Consider the following 25,340-nt stretch of genomic DNA (forward strand, 5'->3'; position numbering starts at 1 on the left):
TATAAGTATTCCTATTCTCATCTAATCACATCTTTTTCTATCTCATCACTTACTTCCTCATGTATCCTCATCAGATCACATCTACTTGCATCTACCCATACATCTCATCACTTCACATACATTAACATCTATCGAGTTTACATCGCATCTTGTCACATCCATTTCACATCACATCTCATGCATTCACATCCCGATTCACATGCTAACACATTCATTCACGTCCCTTATCATTAATTCACATCTCGATTCACATGTTATCACATTCATTCACATCTTATATCATTCATTTACATCCTAATTCACATGACATCACATCTCATCTATTCATTCACATTTATATGATTCGCATCACATATCATCATATCTATTTACCTTTCATTCTCATCATATCTATTTACCTTTTATTCTCATCACTTCCATCTATCCATTCACTCCCATCTATCTAATTCATATCACATATCATCACATCTATTTACCTTTCATTCTCATCACTTCTATTCTCATCACATCCATCCATCCATTCATTCCCATCTATCTGATTCGCATCACATATTATCACATCTATTTACCTTTCATTCTTATCACTTCTATTCTCATCACATCCATCCATCCATTCTTTCTCATCTATCTGATTCACATCCCATCTCATCCCATCTATTTACCTTTCATTCTCATCACATCCATCCTCTATTCATTCTCATTTATCTGATTCATATCACATCTTATCACATCTATTTATAGAATGTAAGAGAATTCTTATTTTTTATATAAAGATTCTTTACGCATCTATTTATGCATAAGAACAAATTCAGTGGGAAATAATACTTTTATAAAAATCCGTTTATGCATCTATTTATGTAAAAATTCAATTTTAAAGAGAATAACACTTTCAAAATAAAAAATAAATCTTTTATGCATCTTTCTATGCATAAATTCAATTTTAATGAGAACAACTCTTTTGAAATAAAAATAAATTTCTTTATGCATCTTTCTATGCATAAAATGAAAATTTGATGAAAGTAACGCTTTTATAATTAAAAAAATTCTTTTATGCATCTATTTATGCATAAATTCAATTTTAAGGAGAATAACACTTTCGAAATAAAAAATAAATCTTTTATGCATCTTTCTATGCATAAATTCAATTTTAATGAGAAAAACTCTTTTGAAATACAAATAAATTTATTTATGCATAAGATCAAAATTTGATGAAAGTAACGCTTTTATAATTAAAAAAAATTCTTTTATGCATCTATATATGCATAAATTCAATTTTAAGGAGAATAACACTTTCGAAATAAAAATAAATCTTTTATGCATAAAATCAAAATTAATGAGAATAACTCTTTTGAAATAAAAATAAATTTCTTTATGCATCTTTCTATGCATAAAATCAAAACTAATGCGAATAACTCTTTTGAAATGAAAATAAATTTTTTTATGCATCTTTCTATGCATAAAATCAAAATTTGATGAAAGTAACGCTTTTATAATAAAAAAATTTCTTTTATGCATCTGTTTATGCATAAATTCAATTTTAATGAAAGTAACACTTTTATAATAAAAAATTCTTTTATGCATCTATTTATGCATAAAAATCAATTTTGATGAAAGTAACACTTTTATAATCAAAATATTCCCAATATGCATCTTTCTATGCATAGAAATTAATTCTAATGAAAATAACACTTTTATTATAAAATTATTTCTAATATGCATTTTTCTATGCATAGAATAAAAATAACACTTTTAGAATACACAAGCGATGGGGATTACTCTTTTTGAATAATAAAATATAAAACTTATTTCACAAAATTTAAGAAAATTTTGCCATAACCTCGTTTGTATGGTTGACCATTTTTTAATTTTTTTCATTCTCAAGCTACTTAGAAATTATCCCAAATGGTTTAAAGCATTATAAACTAAACAAATTTCACTTTTTAAAGAGAAACAATATGAAAAGTTTAATTCTAACAATTTGATTACACATCTAGGATAAAGAAAGGCTAAATTCAAGAATGAAGAGAGGGGGAAAGCCTTTCCAACAATGCATAGCATCATTTTTCAAAACAAAAATTAGAAACCATTAAATGGAATAAAGAAAAAGTAGGATTTCTAGCTTACATGAGTTTCTGTGAGCTTTCCTTTGGCTTGATGGTTTGAGGGATCTACTCTTGTTGGTAACAACAAGAGTGGCCACCAATTCTTTTGAAGAGGAAATGGTCAAAAACTAATGAATTATCAATAAATTCACTGTTTTTGGCTCTCGGGAGGAGTAGAGTAACAGTGCATAAAACACTATTAACCATTTACAAAGGGGGAGGCTTCATTTTTTAGAGGAAAACGTGAGCCTCTAACCAAGCAAACTGATTTTAGAATTTTCGAGATCAGTTTGGTCAATTTTTGACCATTTTTAGGTCAGTTTAGCTTACTTGTGGATCTAGTTGAAGCAGGAGAGAGGAGAGATGAAAATATCTCATTATTTGTGAGTTTAAAACTCAACCACACATGTGAGTTAGGCGCCTCCTTCATGAGGGGAATTCCCCCACACTGAGGTGTCAAAAATGCATCATTTCTTCTAAATATCTCTTCTTTTTTAAACTAATAATCTTGTCCTAAGTCAACTCTTCATCTTATGTGAGTACTTACTCATTTTTGGGGAGATTTCCATTTATTCTTCAATTTATCTCCTCCCTACATTTGGATTAATCTAATTGGTCCATATGAACCTTAATTCAAAAATTTTACAAAATCAGGATCCTTAGGCTAAGGTCCTTTTTACCTTATTTCAATTTATTCCAATTGCACATTGGAAATTTCTTTTTGAATATCTATTTCAGGGGAAACCATTTTAGACACTAGGAGGATTTTTATATCCAAAAATATCTCAATTTTGAATTACCTCTCTCTAGACTTTTTCTCTCTCTAGGCCAAAACAGGGTAAAACAGGATCTTTCTTTTATTTCAGAGAGGGGAATAATTATAAAATCAAAAGGGGAGGTTTTTACACCTGCACACCTCAAAAGCCGGAGGGAGGAATCTTACATCCTGCCCCACTTAAAAAACGCGAAATGTCCTCATCTCGCAAAATTAGAGGAGAACTCTTTTCCTTAAGATCCAACTAATTCTAGGGTTGCATATAGTTTGATGAACCCAACAGAATCCTGGGATGATAAAGATCCCTTATATAAAATTCATCTCATCACATAATAATTCACTCAGATCTCAGATCATATCATTCAAATCCTTATCACAATAATGGTCCATTAGACCTAATTTTCTATATATAGTCCTTCATGGAAATTTTTAATTATAGAGATTTTTAATTTGACATCCCTTAACTTGATCCACTGGGTCAAGTGTTAACAGCAGCAATCTGCCAGCACAATCCACTAATCTCATAGTGATTTGCTGAAGTCATTAACGTCATTCTAGCTACGAACATCATCACAGGGACTTATTCCATTCATCCTCATTGTGGTATTTGCTTAGTTTATTACATTTCAACCAAAATTTAGGAATCTTCATTTTTTCAATCAGAATCCAAATCAACTCATCAGTTCTCAACCAAAATTTAAAATCATATCAACCATATTCAAATTCATCATCTGGATAGTATTAATGCTTTTAATTTCAAGTCTTAGATTTACTCGTATATACTGCCAGTAAAGAGTTGCAGTTATACCCTCGGTATATACATGTAGTCACGGTTAAGGAACTATAAGGTAAATACCATCATATCTAGGCCTCAAGCAAGTCAGGCATTCCATACAATTGCGGTACTTTCATTTGAAGACCCAATTACCAATTTATGAATTTCAGTTTGAATATCAATTCGTATGAATTTTTTTCACACAATTACAACCTTTTACTGCATCTTCATAAATTTTTGACATTGCTGGCTTCTCGGTTGATCCTCATTAAACACCATATTCGTGAGTTTGGGAATCTCCCAAGTCCCATTTTTGTAATACTAAAAAGGTGGGACCCGATTAACATGTCTATAAGTTTCTCAAAACCCTATCATGAGACCTATCATTGGAAAGCACTTGAAAAGAGGGATCTATTAAGCTTTAAAGCGCACAATTTGGAGTAATGGTGTACAAGTTATGGCAAATCCAAAGTTTTGACCATGTGTCCCAAACTTATGAGAAATTCCCATATTCCCCAATATGGTGTTATTAGCCAATTTGATCTGATACCATCTTCTGTGAGGTCCCTATTCCCATCGCACAATGAATTCAGGGGTTCAAGCAGCGAAAGTAGCACTTCTTGCGTAGGGTAGGGTCTCTCACTCGGGGCCTCGCCCCCCCACGGATATCCGGACAAGAGACTAATCCATCGGTTCTTCCAAAACCGATCCCGAAAAAACTTCCCTTGCCAGGAAAGCACCTGGCGATTCCTCCATGATAACTTTTCTCTAACGTAGTCAAAAGCCTTAACTAACAGAACTGATCTGACGGAACCCGTAGGTCCCAAGTCAGCAGATCAGGGAAAAGATTGCACTTGGATCATAGAGACCAACGCTTTTTTCCTCATTGAGAGGCACAGCCATTGATTCTTTTCCATAGAACAATTTTTGTCCAGGATTTACTTCATCTATCGTACCATAATAGAATTGAGTCTCAATTTAAGGATCCATTAGTCCACCAGTCCCATGGGTTAGCCAACCGCCCAACCACTGTAGTGATGGGATCCAATTAAGAATTTGGTTAGGTGTTCCCGGGTACCAGGGAAAAGAGTTCCCAGGCCCCCTAGTCGGATATTCATGCAAACTTAAAACTAGTCACACCACTTACACACCCAATATGAAATTGCCTTTTTCTCAGCATCAGCTATCTTTAAAACAATCATTTAATGAAACCATTGTGTCACTAATCACAATCCTCAAAATCTCCGGTTGAATCCTTATTTCCAATCATTCCTTCATTGGTGTACCTATGGCACCATTGGCAACCAGAACGCTCACCACACCTGTTCACTCACAGGGGCCTTTTCAATAGTTCTTGGCTCATAGTAACCGAGAATATATTCACATATCAAAATGGAATTCCATTGAAGATCAGCAAGATCAACCAACCGATCCATATAAAAGAGCCATGGACTCATCCGTTGAGGACCAACAAGGTCAACCAACCAGATCCATGCCCGAATTCAGAAAACAACTCATACTCCCTGTTCCAATATCTTCCCCGACATACATGTGGGTATCTTCGGTGACCCAGAGCCCGAGCAGGCCCAAGCAGCATATGGTCAGCACCCTCTAGGATCCTTCGCAGGTCACCTAGCGCTTCACTCATAGGCCACTTCCTTGGTCCCTCATCCATTGTACCGGAAGCTCACCATTTAAATCAAACTAAGGTTGGTCAAGACCTTGCTACGCGAGACGTCCTCCGTTGACTCTCCATCGACGCTAGTTGCAACTTTAACAGATAGGTCTTCCACGACCTCATTCACAAGACGGTCAAAATGCTTCCCGAGCATTCTTGACATAAATTAGTCATTTAAAAACAGATTTCACATACAAATTCAGTTCCAACAATATTTCCATCGTTCCTCATCACTCCACATCCTTTCACATTAGTCCCCATCTTTTCTTATCTTCCCACAAAATTTTTTTCTTCATTGATCCCTATCACATCACATCATTCCCACATCAATTCACATCCAATCGCATCATCCACACATCAATCCACATCATCCACACCAATCCACATCATCCATACATTATCCACACATCCATCCACATCTTCCATACATCCATCCACATCAATCCACATTACCCAGACATCAATCCACATTATCCACCCATCAATCCACATCATCCATACATCCATTCACGTCAATCCACATTACCCACACATCAATCCACATCATCCATACATCCATCCAAATCAATCCATATCATCCATACATCCATTCACGTCAATCCACATTACCCACACATCAATCCACATCATCCATACATCCATCCACATCATCCATACATCCATCCACATCATCCAAATCAATCCACATTTTATCCACTCATCCGTCCACATCAATCTGCATTACCCACACATTCATCCACATCTTCCATACATCCATCCACATCAATCCATACATCAATCCACATTATCCACTCATCCATCCACATCAATCCACATTACCCACACATCCATCCACATCTTCCATACATCCATCCACATCAATCCATACGTCAATCCACATTATCCACTCATCCATCCACATCAATCCACATTACCCACACATCCATCCACATCTTCCATACATCCATCCACATCAATCCATACATCAATCCATACGTCAATCCACATTATCCACTCATCCATCCACATCAATCCACATTACCCACACATCCATCCACATCTTCCATACATCCATCCACATCAATCCATACGTCAATCCACATCATCCATACATCCATCCACATCAATCCACATTACCCACACATCAATCCAAATCAATCCACATTCATTTTATAAGTATTCCCATTCTCATCTAATCACATCTTTTTCTATCTCATCGCTTATTTCCTCATTTATCCTCATCAGATCACATCTACTTGCATCTACCTACACATCTCATCACTTCACATATATTAACATCTATCGAGTTTACATCGCATCTTATCACATCCATTTCACATCACATCTCATTCATTCACATCCCGATTCACATCTCATTCATTCACATACATTAACATCTTATCGAGTTTACATCACATCTCATTCACATCCCGATTCACATGCTAACACATTCATTCAAGTCCCTTATTGTTCATTCACATCGCGATTCACATGTTATCACATTCATTCACATCCTATATCATTCATTTACATCCTGATTCACATGACATCACATCTCATCTATTCATTCACATTTATTTGATTCGCATCACATATCATCATATCTATTTACCTTTCATTCTCATCACTTCTATTCTCATCCATCCATCCATTCATTCCCATGTATCTGATTCGTATCACATATCATCACATCTATTTACCTTTCATTCTCATCACTTCTATTCTCATCACATCCATCCATCCATTCATTCCCATCTATCTGATTCGCATCACATATCATCACATCTATTTACCTTTCATTCTCATCACTTCTATTCTCATCACATCCATCCATCCATTCTTTCCCATCTATCTGATTAGCATCCCATCTCATCACATCTATTTACCTCTCATTCTCATCACTTTTATTCTCATCACATCCATCCATCCATTCATTCCTATCTATATAATTCACATCACATATCATCACATCTATTTACCTTTCGTTCTCATCACTTCTATTCACATCACATCCATCCATCCATTCATTCCCATCTATCTGATTCGCATCCCATCTCATCACATCTATTTACCTTTCATTCTCAGCGCTTCTATTCTCATCACATCCATCCTCTATTCATTCTCATCTATCTGATTCATATCACATCTTATCACATCTATTTATAGAATGATTGGTGTGACTTCAAGTAGTTCTCCATCTCTCTGTGTATATACCAAGACCAGTCTTCTTCTTTCTCTTCATGCACTTTGGCTATTCGGTTGAGAGAAACTCTATTATATCTGTCGACTGGCTTGACCTGCATAATCATAGACATTGTTCGGCATGTTTTTTTAGTGACTTCATAACGTATATTCTCATATTTTTTCCCATTGAGTTGAAAGAATTCCTTTTGAGCATTTCTTTCATGGTCATCTTCTCAATATTGTGAATGTGTATTTTTATCGGTAGCGGTAGTTGGAGAGCCTCACGTATCAGCTCTTCTGAGAGGAAGACCTATTATGTTGTGCCATCTGCCTTTGTGAACCATCCCCTCTTGGTTGCTTTATCATCATAAGATTTAAGGTAGTCTGCACATAAGTCTATGTTGATTGTGTGGGGAAGGCATTCGGCCATTCTTCCATGCCCTACTCTCTCTAGCTTCCCTTTGACCTTCGTATCTTAAGTGAATAACTCTAGCACACCTGGACCCTATACCAAGTTTCCCTCTTACTTGGTAGCCTGCGACCAGTGCCTCACTGAAAATATGCAGGGGAGAAGAGAGCTTGAGCTCTTGCAAGCTCACACACACAGTCACAAAACCCTAAAAAAGAATACACAAGGTGAGAGGCTGAAAATCTTCTTCTTCTTCACACAACACTCAACACACCATATACAAAGATAAGAGTACACACCATATGAAAAGGTACTTAACCAAATACATACTAGGGTTCTCTATAGTGTGAACCCAACTAAATGAGCTAGCGCTATAACTATGCCAGTCTCTAGAATGGCTGTCACACAGCATGTCATCCCATTGGCCGCATATCACCCATGATCTCACCAACCATGCCAATGGTGTAAGTGTGGGGTCTATCCCCTAGGCGGGTCATCAGTGTCCACCGCCTCAATATCTCAATACTCCCCCTTGAGCTCAACTCCATCTCATGTACACCAAGCGAAGCCGTGAATCTGTGGAGCTTCTCTGTACCCAATGCTTTGGTGAAGACGTCAGCGACCTGATCCTGTGTGCTGACATAAACAAGGTCAATGTCTCCTGCCAAAACCTTCTCTCTAACAAAATGGTAGTGGACCTCTATATGCTTCGTGCAAGCATGAAAAACTGGGTTCCTGGCCAACTGTATACTGCTAATGTTGTCACAAAAAAAATGACAACTTGTCTATCCACTGATAGACCCAAATCTGCAAGTAGCTTTCTCAACCAATCTACCTCACATGTAAGATTCCTCCCCAGCCTCTCAAAATGTCCAGCATCTTCCCCTGTAATCAATCCCTCTTCAGAAATATAAAAGACTTATTTCTATCTGTTTTAACCTAGAGAGAGAAAATATTCTAGAGAGAGAATATTCAAATTTTTAATATTTTTGGATAGAAAATTATCTCATCTTATTAAAATAAGTTTCCCTGAAATAGAAATTCAAAAAGAACTTTCCAATGTACAATTGGAATTAATTGAAAATGGGTATAAAGGACCTTAGCCTAAGGGTCTAGATTTTCAGAAATTTTTGGATTATGGTCCAATTAAGGTTCCTATGGGCCAATAGCATCAATCCATGTGTAGGGAGGAGATAAATCCAATTTGTAAAAGAAGATACCCAAAAATGAGTAAATGCTCACATAAGATGAAGAGTTGAAAATGTACAAGGCTTATTAGTAAAAAACTATGAGCAATATTAAAAATATGAGATATTTTGGGTATCCAAAAATGAGTAAATGCTCACATAAGATGAAGAGTTGAAAATGTACAAGGTTTATTAGTAAAAAACTATGAGCAATATTAAAAATATGAGATATTTTGGGTATAATGATTCCATTTTGACACATATGTAAGGAAGGGGAGTTCTTTAAAGGAGGTGCATATTTTACATAAGATGAAGAGTTTAAAATGTACAAGGTTTATTGGTAAAAAACTATGAGCAATATTAAAAATATGAGATATTTTGGATATAATGATTCCATTTTGACACATATGTAAGGAGGGGGAGTTCTTTAAAGGAGGTGCATATTTCACATGCTTGAATGAGTTTTAAACTCATAAAAATTGAGATATTTCATCTCTCCTCTCTCCTCATTCAAGTCTAGTTTCAAAAAGTTAGCTTAACTGACCTAAAAATGGTCAAATATTGACCAAACTGATTTAGAAAATTCTAGAATCAGTTTGTTTGGTTAGGAGCTCAATTTTTCCTATAAATAGAAGCCTCCCCCTTTGAAAAATATATAGTGTTTATGCATCGTTACTCTACTCCACCTAAGCCAAGAACTATGAATTCATTAATAATTCACTAGTTTTTGGAGCTTCCCTCTTTCTTCAATCCCCATTGGTGGCTCCATCAACATACTTAACCAATTGATTGGTTGGGGGCCTCTACCGTGAACAAAGAATCAAGCAATTTGTAAGGTAAATAGTGAATATTGATCTTTTTTATAATTTCACAATGTTTCTCTCTTCTCAACCCCTCTCAAGCTTGAGAAGCTTAATTGGTATGGTTTTTAAATGCTATTGAAGTTAATTGAGGAATAGTAGTGAAGAGTTACATAATTTGATGAATGCTATTGAAGTTAATTGATTAATGATAGTAAAGAATTACATAAATTTCCATTTATGTTTAAATTCTAATGGTTTTTATGTAATTTCTCTCCCTCACTCAAGAAATGGTCATACTCATGACCCATTATCAATCCAAATGAAGCTTTTCATAAAGCTTTTTCTTAATCCAAGATTAATCTATGCTTGAGACCAAATTAATGGTTTTTTTTTCTATGCTTTTAGTTTATGTATTTCATGAATATTGATGATTCAATCCATTATGGAATATTGATCCAATTAGGGATCATTCTAATTATTTCTTAATGTTAAGCTTTATCCCTTAGAAAAATTGAGATTTATCATTCATAGCAGCGGAGCTATGGCAAAATTTTTATAAAAATTACGCATAAAATAATTTCATTCAAAGCATGAAAAGAGGACTTCCTACCATATTCTAGGAATTATCATCCTAGATTAATTGAAGATATTCATTGTAATCATAGGAAAATTGATTTTTATATTATGCATAATTGATTTTCATGCATAGAGGTATGCATAAAAGATTATTATTTTAACATAAAAGTGTTACTTTTATCATAATTAGATTTCATGCATAGAGGTATGCATAAAAGATTATTATTTTAATGTAAAAGTGTTACTTTTATCATATTTGAATTTCATGCATAGAGGTATGCATAAAAGATTATTATTTTAATGTAAAAGTGTTATTTTTCTCAACGGATGAGTCCATGGCTCTTTTATATGGATCTCTGGGTTGATCTTGCTGATCTTCCACGGGGATTCCATTCTATTATATGAATATATTACCGGTTACTATGAGCTGGGAACTATGGAAAAGGCCCCTGAGAGAACAGGTGGTGAGCGTTCTGGTTGCCAATGATGCCATAAGTACACCGATGAAAGAATGACTGGAAATAAGGATTCAACCAGAGACTTTGAGGATTGTCATCAGTGACAGAATGGTTTTATTAAAGGATTGTTTTAAAGGTAGTTGATGCTAAGAAAAAGGCAATTTCATATTGGGTGTGTAAGTGGTGTGACTAGTTTTATGTTTGTATGAACTTCCGGCTAGGGGGCCTTGGAAATCTTTTCCTTGGTACCCGGGACAAAACCTAACCAAATTCTTAATTGGATCCCATCACTACAGTGGTTGGGCGGTTGGCTAACCCATGGGACTGGATGAGGTTAGGTTGGACTGATGGATCCGTAAATCGAGATTTAATTTCTATTATTACGATAGATGAAGTAAAGCCCGGATAGAAATTGTTCTATGGATAGGAATCAACGGCTATGCCTCTTGATGGGGAAAAAAGCATTGATCCCAATGATCCAAGTGCAAGTTTCTTCCTTGATTTGACCAAGTACTGTTAAAGGTGCAGTCAGATCAGTTTGATCAGTAATGATCTTGACTACGTTAGAGTAAAGATTTATCCTGGTGGAATCGCCCGTGCTTTCCGGGTAAAGGAAGTTTTTCTGGTTTCGATTTTGGACAAACCGATGGATTAGTCTCTTGTCCGGATATCTGTGGGCGAGGCCCTGAGTGTGAGACCCCTACCCGCGCACGATGTGCTACTTCCGCTGTTAGTACCCCGAATCCGTTGCGCGGTGGAGACCGGGATCTTACATCACATGTTGTGCCATAGCAGCACCTCTGTACTCAGCCTCTGTGTACTGGATAGAGCAATCCTAGGCTGCTTCTTGCTGCTCCAAGTCACAGCAGCACTCCCCAAAGAAAACATGAAGCCACTAGTAGAACTTCTATCTGAGATACTACCAGCCCAATCAGCATCTGTGTACCCATGTACACATGTCTCTGTCCCAGTTTCATAAAATAGTCCACAATGCAAAGTAGACCTCACATACCTCAGTATGCATCTCAATGCATCCAAATGCGGCTTTCGAGGAACCTGCATAAACTGACTCACCAACCCAACAGCATAGCTCAAATCTTGCCTGGTGATCGTCATGTAGATCAAACTTCCTACTATGCGCCTATACATAGTAGGATCCTCCAAAATCTCTCCTGCATCTGCATCTGCACTCAACTTGCCATTCTGATCCAATGGCACTGAGATAGGCTTACAGCCTGTCATACCATACTTGGACAACATGTCCAAGCCATACTGTCTTTGCAGTATGATAGGCTTACTGTAAGATCCCTCTGCCCCTCCGCGCGAGGCAGGGTTTCTCACTCGAGGCCTCGCCCTTGAATGTCCGGGCACGAGACTAAGCTCATGGTCACTCCAAAAAAAAACGAAACCGGGAAAAATTCCCATGCCCGGAACGCAGGGACGATTCCACCTTTATGATTTTATTTTATTTTATTTTTAATAAATTTTTTTTCTAACGTGAACAATTCTACGCTATCCTTCAACTGAATAAATCAGATAGAAGGAAACTATCACTAATATAATTTGATCATTTTAGTAAATTCAACGCTTTTTTCCTGTTCAAGGTCAGGCATTGCCGTTGATCCACTTATTTGAAAAATTTATCAGGGAATTGTCTAACTATTCGAATCTTAGCGTAATTCTAATATTTTTCAGTTTGATTATTAAAACTCCACTGATTCCAGCCTAACCCCATCCGGCCCATGGGTTAGCCACCACCCTACCCCACTGGAATCGGTGAAACCAAACAAGTACTCACCCACCCATAATTGAAATGCCTTTCTTAACTTTAGCTTTAGAAAACAGATACGCACACACTCCTCTTTATTAAACTTTAATAAAAACAATCCTTGATAAACAATTTATGCGTTATACATGTCATACTTCAAAATTTCTCATTGAGTCTTTGTTTCTCAACAAAACAGTATCACTCTAGACTCTCCGTTGAGACCAGCGAGTCAACAACGAGATCCAGTGATAGATTGCAAAAAACATAGGTCCATCATATAATATCTTCCTCGACATACGCATGGATGTCCTCGGCACCCTCCAGGATCGCCTGGTCAGAACCCTCCAGGATCCTCCTTAGATGTCCTAGCACTTCACTCAGGGACCGCTTCGTCGACCCTCGTCCATCGTACCGGAAGCGCACCATTGTAACCTGGTCAAGACCTCGCCGCGTGAGCTGTCCCTCGAACACTCCCCGCCAGCTGTTGCAACCGAACTTCCCTTAGATAAACATATATGCCAAATGCTCCCTCCAGCATTCTGGCGTAAGACAATCTTTTAAGAAGGCAGGGTTTCTATGCAAGTTTACAGTTTTGATTTTGTTTGAATACCATGAGTATATCTTAAATCCGTATCTCATTACTTCTAGATCCAGTTCTCAATTCTAAATAGAATTCCTCGAATTCTGTTAACTTGATCCTTAGATCAAAATCATAAATCTTAACTTAGTTTCAGATTCGGTGGGTGATTTGGGTACATTTTTCTTGAACTGGTACATCGTCATTGATTGAAACTGACGAAGGAATTAGGTCTTGGTCAATAGTCTGAGTCAGAGTTTAGGTCCTAAAATTATCTTTCTCGAAGGTACTATCTCAATTTCTCTTTTTTTTTTCCCTAAAATTTCTTTCAATGAATATTTGTTTACTAATTTCAAAAATATGGATTTCTTGAGGAATATTCATTTACGTCGATCTCCGATTAAATTTTATCTTTTTGCATACTTCTATGCATTAAAATCAAATATGATAAGAGTAACACTTTTATAATAAAAATTTATCTTTTATGCATACTTCTATGCATTAAAATCAAATATGATAAAAGTAACACTTTTGATATAAAAAAATTTTCCTTTATGCATACTTCTATGCATGAAAATTAAAATGATAAAAGTAACACTTTTGATATAAAAAAATTATCCTTTATGCATACTTCGATGCATGAAAATTAAAAATGATAAAAGTAACACTTTTGATATAAAAAAATTATCCTTTATGCATACTTCTATGCATGAAAATTAAAAATGATAAAAGTAACACTTTTGATATAAAAACATTATCCTTTATGCATACTTCTATGCATGAAAATTAAAAATGCTAAAAGTAACACTTTTGATAAAAAAAATTATCCTTTATGCATACTTCTATATGCATGAAAATTAAAAATGATGAAAGTAACACTTTTGATATAAAAAATTATCCTTTATGCATACTTCTATGCATGAAAATTAAAAATGATAGAAGTAACACTTTTAATATAAAAACTTTATCCTTTATGCATACTTCTATGCATGAAAATTAAAAATGATAAAAGTAACACTTTTGATATAAAAAATGTATCCTTTATGCATACTTCTATGCATGAAAATTAAAAATGATAAAAGTAATACTTTTGATATAAAAAATTTATCCTTTATACATACTTCTATGCATGAAAATTAAAAATGATAAAAGTAACACTTTTGATATAAAAAAATTATCCTTTATGCATACTTCTATGCATGAAAATTAAAAATGATAAAAGTAACACTTTTAATATAAAAACAATTATCCTTTATGCATACTTCTATGTATGAAAATTAAAAATGATAAAAGTAACACTTTTGATATAAAAAAATTATCCTTTATGCATACTTCTATGCATGAAAATTAAAAATGATAAAAGTAACACTTTTAATATAAAAAAATTATCCTTTATGCATACTTCTTTGCATGAAAATTAAAAATGATAAAAGTAACACTTTTGATATAACAAATTTATCCTTTATGCATACTTCTATGCATGAAAATTAAAAATGATAAAAGTAACACTTTTAATATAAAAAAATATATACTTTATGCATACTTCTATGCATGAAAATTAAAAATGATAAAAGTAACACTTTTGATATAAAAAAATATCCTTCATGCATACTTCTATGCATGAAAATTAAAAATGATAAAAGTAATACTTTTGATATAAAAAAATTATCCTTTATGTATAATATAAAAATTCAATATCTCCATGATTATAATGAAATTCTTCCAATTAATCTAGGATGATAATTCCTAGAATATGGTAGGAAGTCCTCTTTTTATGCTTTGAAAGAAATTATTTTATGCGTAATTCTTTATAAAAAATTTGCCATAGCTCCACTGTGCTATGACTGATAAATCTCAATTTTTCTAAGGGATAAAGCTTATCATTAATAAAATAATTAGAATGAACTCTAATTGGATCATTAATCCATAATGGATTGAATCATCAATATACATAAACTAAAAGCATAGAAAGAAGCCATTAATTTGGCCTCAAGCATAGCTTAATCTTGGATTAAGGAAAAGCTTTATGAAAAGCTTCATTTGGATTGAGAATGGGTCATGAGTATGACCATTTCTTGAGTGAGAGAGAGCATCTACATAAAAACCATTTGAATTAAGCATAAATAGAAATTTATATAATTCTTATCTATCATTAATCAATTAACTTCAATAGCATTCATCAATTTTATGTAATTCCTAACTATCATTAATCAATTAACCTCAATAGCATTCAAAAACCATTTCAATTAAGCTTCTCAAGCTTGAGAGGGGTTGAGAAGAGAGAAACATTGAGAAATTATAGAAAAGAATCAAAAGTCACCATTCACCTTACAATTTTCTTGATTCTTTGTTCACGGTAGAGGCCCCCAACCAATCAATTGGTTTAGTATGTTGATGGAGCCACTAATGGGGATTGAAGAAAGAGGGAAGTGCTAAAAACTAATGAATTATTAATGAATTCACAATTCTTGGTTTAGGTGGAGTAGAGTAACAATGCATAAATACTATATATTTTTCAACAAGGGGGAGGCTTCTATTTATAGGAAAAATTGAGCTCCTAACCAAACAAACTGATTCTAGAATTTTCTAAATCAGTTTGGTCAATTTTTGAGCACCTCCTTTAAAGAATTCCCCTTCCTTACATATGTGTCAAAATGGAATCATTATACCCAAAATATCTCATATTTTTAATATTGCTCATAGTTTTTTACTAATAAACCTTGTACATTTTCAACTCTTCATCTTGTGTGAGCATTTACTCATTTTTGGATACCCAAAATATCTCATATTTTAATATTGCTCATAGTTTTTTACTAATAAACCTTGTACATTTTCAACTCTTCATCTTATGTGAAATATGCACCTCCTTTAAAGAACTCCCCTTCCTTACATATGTGTCAAAATGGGATCATTATACCCAAAATATCTCATATTTTTAATATTGCTCATAGTTTCTTACTAATAAACCTTGTACATAGTCAACTCTTCATCTTATGTGAGCATTTACTCATTTTTGGGTATCGTCTTTTACAAAATTGGATTTATCTCCTCCCTACACATGGATTGATCCAATTGGCCCATAGGAACCTTAATTGGACCATAATCTAAAAATTTTAAAAATCTAGACCCTTAGGCTAAGGTCCTTTATACCTATTTCCAATTAATTCCAATTGTACATTGGAAAATTCTTTTTTGAATTTTTGTTTTAGGGGAACTTATTTTAATAAGATGAGTTATTTTTCTATCCAAAAATATTCATAATCTGAATATTCTCTCTCTAGAATAATTTTCTCTCTCTAGGCTAAAACACTTAGAAATAAGATCTTTTATATTTTTGAAGAGGGATTTGATTACACGGGAAGATGCTGGACATCTTGAGAGGCTGGGGAGGAATCTTACATTCTCTTCCACTTGAAAAATGCGAGATGTCCTCATCTCGCAAACTGGGGATAATCCCGCAACAACAGATCGGCTTCATTCTCCCAGGTGGCATCTTCAAAAGGATAGAACTTCCATTTTACTAATAATTCTCTGAGAATTCTGTTCCTGAGAAGCTTTTCTCGAACATCGAGAATTTCTTCAGGTTGGAGTTCCATCTGTCCTTGGGTTGAAGAGGTTAGGATTTCATCATCAAGGATATGATTTGGGTTTGGCACATAAACCTTTAGAAGGCTTACATGAAATACATTATGAATTTTGAGATGAGGAGGCAGAAGAAGCTCATAGGCTAAGTCACCTACTTTCTTTGTAATCAGATATGGCCCACAATATCTGGGTGATAACTTCTTGTACTTCCCAAGAGATAAGGAACTTCTTTTGGGCCGTACTCGAATGAAGACCATATCTGCTTCTTTGAATTCTCTATTTGTCCTCTTCTTATCCGCATATTGCTTCTGTCTATCCTGGGCAGCTTTAATATCTTTACGAATTGACTACATCTGTTGCTCCATGTTGTCAAGCATCTGTCTGGACATCTCGACCTTAATCAATGGGTCAGACCAAGTTAATGGAGTTAAGCAATCTTGTCCATACAGAGCTTTAAAAGGGCTCATCCCGATACTTCGGTGATAAGAAGCATTGTAGGCGAACTCGACTAGATGCAGATAGCTTAGCCACTTCTTGGGTTCCCTGCCAAGACCACAGCATGTCCGAAGTATATCTTCAATTACTTGGTTTACCCTTTCAGTTTGACCATCGGTCTCAGGGTGATAAGCTGTGCTGAGATCCAAGAAAGTTCCCACTGCTTCAAAAAATGCAGTCCAAAACCTTGAAGTAAATTTGGGATCTCGGTCACTTACTATTCTCCTCGGTCGGCCATGCAATCTGAAGATTTCTTTGAGGAACACTCTGGCCACATCCACTGCAGTGTAGGTTTCTTTTACTGGAATCAGATGGGCAACTTTGGTTAGTCTGTCAACTACCACGAAGATGGAGTTGTAACCTGATTGCACTGAAGGTAATCCAGTAATGAAGTCCATACTGATACATTCCCACTTCATCTGGGGGATGTCCAATGGATGTAACTTCCCAGGCATTTTTACTCTCTCAGCTTTGACTTTTTGGCATGTCAGACATTGACGTACATGATTCATCACATCCTTTTTCAAACCAGGCCAAAAGAAACTTTTCTTTACGGACATGTAGGTCTTGATGAAACCTGGATGTCCTACAATAAGGCTGTCGTGGGCTTCATTCAGAATTTGTTTCTTGGTTCCCTCATCATTGGGAATGCATAACCTGCGGTTATAATACATAATGACATCATCCAGGCTGTACCCTTGAACTCTGTTCAACTCCTATGGAGTTTTGCTTTCCTGCATAAGTAGGGTAGCAATAGGGCCAAAGAATCTATCTTGCATGATCTTCTCACTTGCTTGAGTAATCAAAGGATTTGATATTACAGTAATTGCAAGCAAGGAGGTTTTTCTGCTGAGAGCATCTGCTACCACATTCTCTTTGCCTGGGCGGTACTTGATTTCAAAATCAAATTCTTGCAAGGTCTGCATCCACCTTCTTTGGCACATATTGAGGTCCTTCTGAGTAAGGATCCACTTTAAGCTCTGATGATCTGTCATCAAAGTAAATCTTTTACCCAGTAGGTAATGTCTCCACAACTTTAAGGCATAGACTACTGAAAGCAATTCCAAGTCGTGGACAGCATAATTCCTCTCATGTGTTCTGAGCTTTCGGGATTCATAGGCCACTGCATGACCTTCCTGCATGAGTGCACCTTCCAGGGCAAAACCACTTGCATCAGTTACTATATCAAAGAGTAGAGAGAAATCTGGCAGTTTCAGAACAGGACTGTTACAAGGCGATCTTCAGCTTATCAAAAGCACTTTGGCACTTGGCAGACCATTGAAATGGGATATTCTTTTTGAGAAGGTTAGTCAGGGGGGAAGCTATGAGAGCATACTTTGGTATAAAAATTTTATACCAACCAATCAATCCCAAGAATCCTTTGACTTCTTTCACTGTCTTTGGTTCAGGCCAATCTATGATAGCTTGGATTTTTGCAAAATCTGGAGAAATTCCATCTTTGGATACCAGAAAGCCCAAGTATTCAACGTGGTCGGCAGAGAAAGTGCATTTGCTCTTTTTGGCAAAGAGTTGATGCTTCCTTAGAATCTCAAGAACTTTTCGGCATGGTCGGCTACAATTCTTGAGTAAATCAGAATGTCATCAAAGAAAACTAGAACAAAGTCATCCAAGTATTCTCTAAGGATGTCCTGCATTAGGCGATTGAATGTAGCTGGGGCATTAGTTAATCCGAATGGCATGACAGTAAATTCATAATGTCCATAGCGAGTATTGATGGCGGTTTTTGGTATATCTGGATCATTGATCCTGATCTGGTAATACCCGGATTTGAGATCTATTTTTGTGAAGATCTGGGCTCCATTTAGCCTGTCCAAAAGCTCATCAATCCTTGGGATAGGATACTTATTCTTAACTGTCAGCTGATTTAGACCTCTGTAGTCCACACAGAGTCTAAGCGTTCCATCTTTCTTTTTCTGAAAGAGAACTGGCGCACCCCAAGGTGAAACACTGGGTCTTACAAACCCTTGTTCTAACAGCTGCCTAAGCTGTTCCTTGAGTTCGATGGCTTGAGGAACTGGCATTTTGTAAGAGCGTAGGGCTACTGGTTGAGCTCCGGGGGTCAATTCAATCACATGATCTATTTCCCGAATTAGAGGCATTTCAGTTAGCTCTGTTGGGAATAGATCATCAAATTCACTTAACCATTCTAGTTCTTTAGCTTTAAGCTTTGAGTCTACTGGGTTCATTTTGACAACATAAATTTGCTGCTTCTTCCTAAGTCCTTTCAGTAACCTGGAAGCTTTTACCAACTGAAGGTCTGGGGATCCGGAAACTGCAGTTCCATGGACTTTGTTCCCGTGAAGGTCATGGAAGGAAATGGTTCCATTGTGACAGTGTATGTCAGCTTGATATTTGTGGAGCCAATCCATTCCAAGGATTCTGTCAAAAACTCCTAGAGGTAAGACTTTGAACTGACAGTCGGTTACATTACCATCTAGATTGAACTAGATAAGATCTGTCTCATGGTGAGTGAAAAGAGTCTTCCCACTGGCCAATTCAACTTGCATAGGTTTCCCTGATTTCTGTTCTAAGATTAGCTTACGCAAGCATCCAGGGGAAATGAATGAATGAGAACTGCCTGAATCAATCAAAAGCTTAAAAGGCTTACCCTGATACTCTGCTGGAGTATGGATGACGGAGAACTGCCTGAATCAATCAAAAGCTTAAAAGGCTTACCCTGATACTCTGCTGGAGTATGGATGACGGAGAACTGCTGGTTAGGCCCTTGATTTTCAATTGCAGCATAGATCTGCCCTTTTTCCTCTTCTACTACATCTGAAATTGTGACTGCTCTGGCTGTTGTGCAGTCTGAGGTAGAACTCTTTCTCTTTTGTTGTTCCAATTTTGGGAAGGAGTTTTGGGATAGAGGCAGATGGCTGGGCTGGAATTCTTCTGGGGTTTTCGTGGCTAGGGCGAGACGGACCCTGATTAGACTGGAATGAAGGGGTTGGTCTCTGAATTCGAGGTTCTTGACTTCCCTGTCCCCTTGACATGGTAGGAGTTGGGCAGTCTTTTAACTGGTGACCAAAACCCTGGCATCCAAAACATCGGTTTTCAGTTCTGAGCTCATCCTTTTGATTTTTTGAAAGTGGTGAGGTTCCTGAGAAAGTACTCTGGGGGAAGGGTCTTCCTTCACTTCTGAATCTTCCTGCATCCTGATTCTGATTCAGGCCTTGCTGCCTCTTTGGGGGTGGAAAGTTGGAAGTACTTCCCTGGGCTTGGAATCTCTTAAAGTTAGAGGGTGCAGGTTTTGGTGGGACCTTTACTACAAAAGCCTTGGCAAAATCTTTTGCCATTCTTACTGCTTCAGCCCCATGGACACTGGCTTGGCATTTTTGACCAGTGTGTCCAAGGGTTCGTTCATTCCTAAAATGAACCTGGCCCCATGAGTTGCTCTTCATCAAGAGGTGGTGAATATTTGAGTAGAAGGGCAAAGGCCTGGTGATACTCCTCGCTCGATGGTTTTGCTCTCCTGCTTTAGTTCTAAGAATTCGTTCATTTTGGTTTCTAAAAATCCAAGAGGGCAAAATCTCTTTCTTAGATAGGTTTTTAGATCATTCCAGGATTGAGTATTTCTGTCCAGACGATTGGTGTCACAGTGGTTCCTCCATGCTACCCTGGCTATTTCCACTATTTTTAGCCGGCCAAGAGCCATTTTGCTCCGCTGATTGTGTAAGATTCCTCCCCATCCTCTCAAAATGTCCAGCATATTCCCCTGTAATCAATTCTCTTTTCTGAATTATAAGAGATCTCGTCTCTGCCTGTTTTGACATAGAGAGAGAGAAAATATTCTAGAGAGAGAATATTTCGATTTTTAATATTTTTGGATAGAAAATTATCTCATCTTATTAAAATGAATTCCCCTGAAACAGAAATTCAGAAAGAATTTTCCAATGTGCAATTGGAATTAATTGGAAATGGGTATAAAGGACCTTAGCCTAAGGGTCTAGATTTTGAGAAATTTTAGATTATGGTCCAATTAAGGTTCCTTTGGGCCAATAGAATCAATCCATGTGTAGGGAGGAGATAAATCCAATTTGTAAAAGAAGATACCCAAAAATGAGTAAATGTTCACATAAGTTGAAGAGTTGACTATGTACAAGGTTTATTAGTAAGAAACTATGAGTAATATCAAAAATATGAGATATTTTGGGTATCCAAAAATGAGTAAATACTCACATAAGATGAAGAGTTGAAAATGTACAAGGTTTATTAGTAAAAAACTATGAGCAATATTAAAAATATGAGATATTTTGGGTATAATAATTCCATTTTGACACATATGTAAGGAAGGGGAGTCCATTAAAGGAGGTGCATATTTCACATGCTTGAATGAGTTTTAAACTCAAAATTAATGTGATATTTTTATCTCTCCTCTCTCTTGAATCAAACCAAATCAAAATGGAACCAAACCGAATAAAAAAGGAACCAAACTAGATCCAAATCTAGTCCAAATTCAACCAAACTGACTTTGGAAAATTCTAGAATTCAGTTAGCTTTGGTTAGAGCTTCCCTCTCCTATAAATAGAACATGAGTCCTTTGAAAAAAATAGAAGAATTTTACTATACTAGAGTTATGCTGAAATAATGCTAATTTCTACTATTCTCTAAAATTCTCTCCAAATTGAAGAAATTGGAGCTTCCCTCTTTCTTCAATCCCCATTGGTGGCTCCATCAACATACTTAACCAATTGATTGGTTGGGGGCCTCTACCGTGAACAAAGAATCAAGCAATTTGTAAGGTAATTAGTGAATTTTGATCATTTTCTATAATTTCTCAATGTTTCTCTCTTCTCAACCCCTCTCAAGCTTGAGAAGCTTAATTGGAATGGTTTTTGAATGCTATTGAAGTTAATTGATGAATGGTAGTGAAGAGTTACATAATTTGATAAATACTATTGAAGTTAATTGATTAATGATAGTTAAGAATTACATAAATTTTCATTTATGCTTAATTCTAATGGTTTTTATGTAATTTCTCTCTCTCACTCAAGAAATGGTCATACTCATGACCCATTCTCAATCCAAATGAAGCTTTTCATAAAGCTTTTCCTTAATCCAAGATTAATCTATGCTTGAGGTCAAATTAATGGCTTTTTTCTATGCTTTTAGTTTATGTATTTCATGAATATTGATGATTCAACCCATTATTGGATTAATGATCCAATTAGGGATCATTCTAATCATTTTCTTAATGATAAGCTTTATCCTTCAAAATAAATTGAGATTTATCAGTCATAGTAGCGGAGCTATGGCAAAATTTTTATAAAAATTACACATAAAAAAATTTTATTCAAAGCATGAAAAGAGAACTTCCTACCATAATCTAGGTATTATCATCCTAGATTAATTGAAAGAATTTTATTGTAATCATGGAGAAATTGATTTTTATGTTATGCATAATTGATGATTATTTTATTGTAAAAGAGTTACTTTTATCATATTTGGATTTCATGCATAGAGGTATGCATAAAAGAATTATTATTTTAATATAAAAGTGTTTCTTTTATCATATTTAGATTTCATGCATAGAGGTATGCATAAAAGAATTATTATTTTAATATAAAAGTGTTTCTTTTATCATATTTAGATTTCATGAATAGAGGTATGCATAAAAGTTGATTATTTTATTATAAAAGTGTTACTTTTATCATATTTGGATATCATTCATAGAGGTATGCATAAAAATTGATTATTTTATTATAAAAATGTGTTACTTTTATCATATTTGGATTTCATGCATAGAGGTATGCATAAAAATTGATTAATTTATTATAAAAGTGTGACTTTTATCATATTTGGATATCATGCATAGAGGTATGCACATAAAAATTGATTATTTTATTATAAAAGTGTTACTTTTATCATATTTGGATTTCATGCATAGAGGTATGCATAAAAGTTTATTATTTTATTATAAAAGTGTTACTTTTATCATATTTGGATTTCATGCATAGAGGTATGCATAAAAGTTGATTATTTTATTATAAAAGTGTTACTTTTATTATATTTGGATTTCATGCATAGAGGTATGCATAAAAATTGATTATTTTATTATAAAAGTGTGACTTTTATCATATTTGGATATCATGCATAGAGGTATGCACATAAAAATTGATTATTTTATTATAAAAGTGTTACTTTTATCATATTTGGATTTCATGCATAGAGGTATGCATAAAAGTTGATTATTTTATTATAAAAGTGTTACTTTTATCATTTTGGATTTCATGCATAGAGGTATGCATAAAAGTTGATTATTTTATTATAAAAGTGTTACTTTTATCATATTTGGATTTCATGCATAGAGGTATGCATAAAAATTGATTATTTTATTATAAAAGTGTTACTTTTACATTTGGATTTCATGCATAGAGGTATGCATAAAAGTTGATTATTCTATTATAAAAGTGTGACTTTTATCATATTTGGATTTCATGCATAGAGGTATGCATAAAAGTTGATTATTTTATTATAAAAGTGTGACTTTTATCATATTTGGATTTCATGCATAGAGGTATGCATAAAAGTTGATTATTTTATTATAAAAGTGTGACTTTTATCATATTTGAATTTCATGCATAGAGGTATGCATAAAAGTTGATTATTTTATTGTAAAAGTGTTACTTTTATCATATTGGATTTCATGTATAGAGGTATGCATAAAAGATATTCTTTTTATACTAAAAGTGTGATTTTTATCATAAATGGATTTTATGCATTTCTTAGATGCATAAGAGAAATTCTTTTATTCTAATGCATAAAAGATTGATTTTTAAATTCAAAGTATCATTCTCATCTAAATTGAATTTATGCATAGGAAGATGCATAAAAGAATGGAATTTCAATTCAAAAGTGTTATTCTCATCCAAATTGAATTTATGCATAGGAAGATGCATAAAAGATGGATTTTTAATTCAAAAGTGTCAATTCTCATCTAAATTGAGTTTATGCATAGGAAGATGCATAAGAGATGGAATTTTAAATTAAAAGTGTCATTTTCAATTTAAATGAATTTATGCATAGGAAGATGCATAAAAGATTGATTTTTAAATGAGATGTGATAATATGTGATAAGATGCGTATGGGAAGTGATAGGATGTGAGAAGAGGTGTATGAGATGTGATAAGATGTGATAAGATACGTATGGGAAGTGATAGGATGTGATAAGAGGTGTATGAGATGTGATAAGATGCGTATGGGAAGTGAGAGGATGTGATAAGAGGTGTATGAGATGTGAAAAGATGTGATAAGATGTGTATGAGATGTGATAGGATATGATAAGAGGTATATGAGATGTGATAGAATGTGTTAAGATGAGTTAGGATGTGTTAAGATGTATATGGGACGAGTAGAGAGTGTATCTGATGGGATAAGATGTATATGGGATGTGTTAGGGCGAGAATGGATGTAGTATGGATGTATGGATATAGATACGGATGTATGTATGTATGTGGATGTGGATGTATGAATGAGGATGTGAAAATGGATGTATGTATGTAGATGTGGATGTATGGACGTGAATGTGAATGAAGATGTGGATGTGGATGTATGGATGTAGATGTATGTATGTGAATGTGGATGTATGAATGAGGATGTGAAAATAGATGTATGCATGTAGATGCGTATGTATGAATGTGAAATTGGATGTATGAATGAGGATATGAAAATAGATGTATGCATGTAGATGCGTATGTATGAATGTGAAATTGGATGTATGATGTGGACGTACGAACATGGATATGTATGTAGAATAATGAATGTGAATGTGTATGTGAAATAATGTGTAGTCTATATGAGTGAATGGATGAGAATGAGTACACATTGAATGGAATAGGAAATAAGTAATGATATGATAAGAGGTGTATGAGATGTGATAGAATGTGTTAAGATGAGTTAGGATGTGTTAAGATGTATATGGGACGAGGTAGAGAGTGTATCTGATGGGATAAGATGTATATGGGATGT

The sequence above is a fragment of the Cibotium barometz genome, chromosome 65, assembly GCF_041138505.1.
Source record: "Cibotium barometz isolate CiBa-2024 chromosome 65, ASM4113850v1, whole genome shotgun sequence".
NCBI classification, from domain to species: domain Eukaryota; kingdom Viridiplantae; phylum Streptophyta; class Polypodiopsida; order Cyatheales; family Cibotiaceae; genus Cibotium; species Cibotium barometz.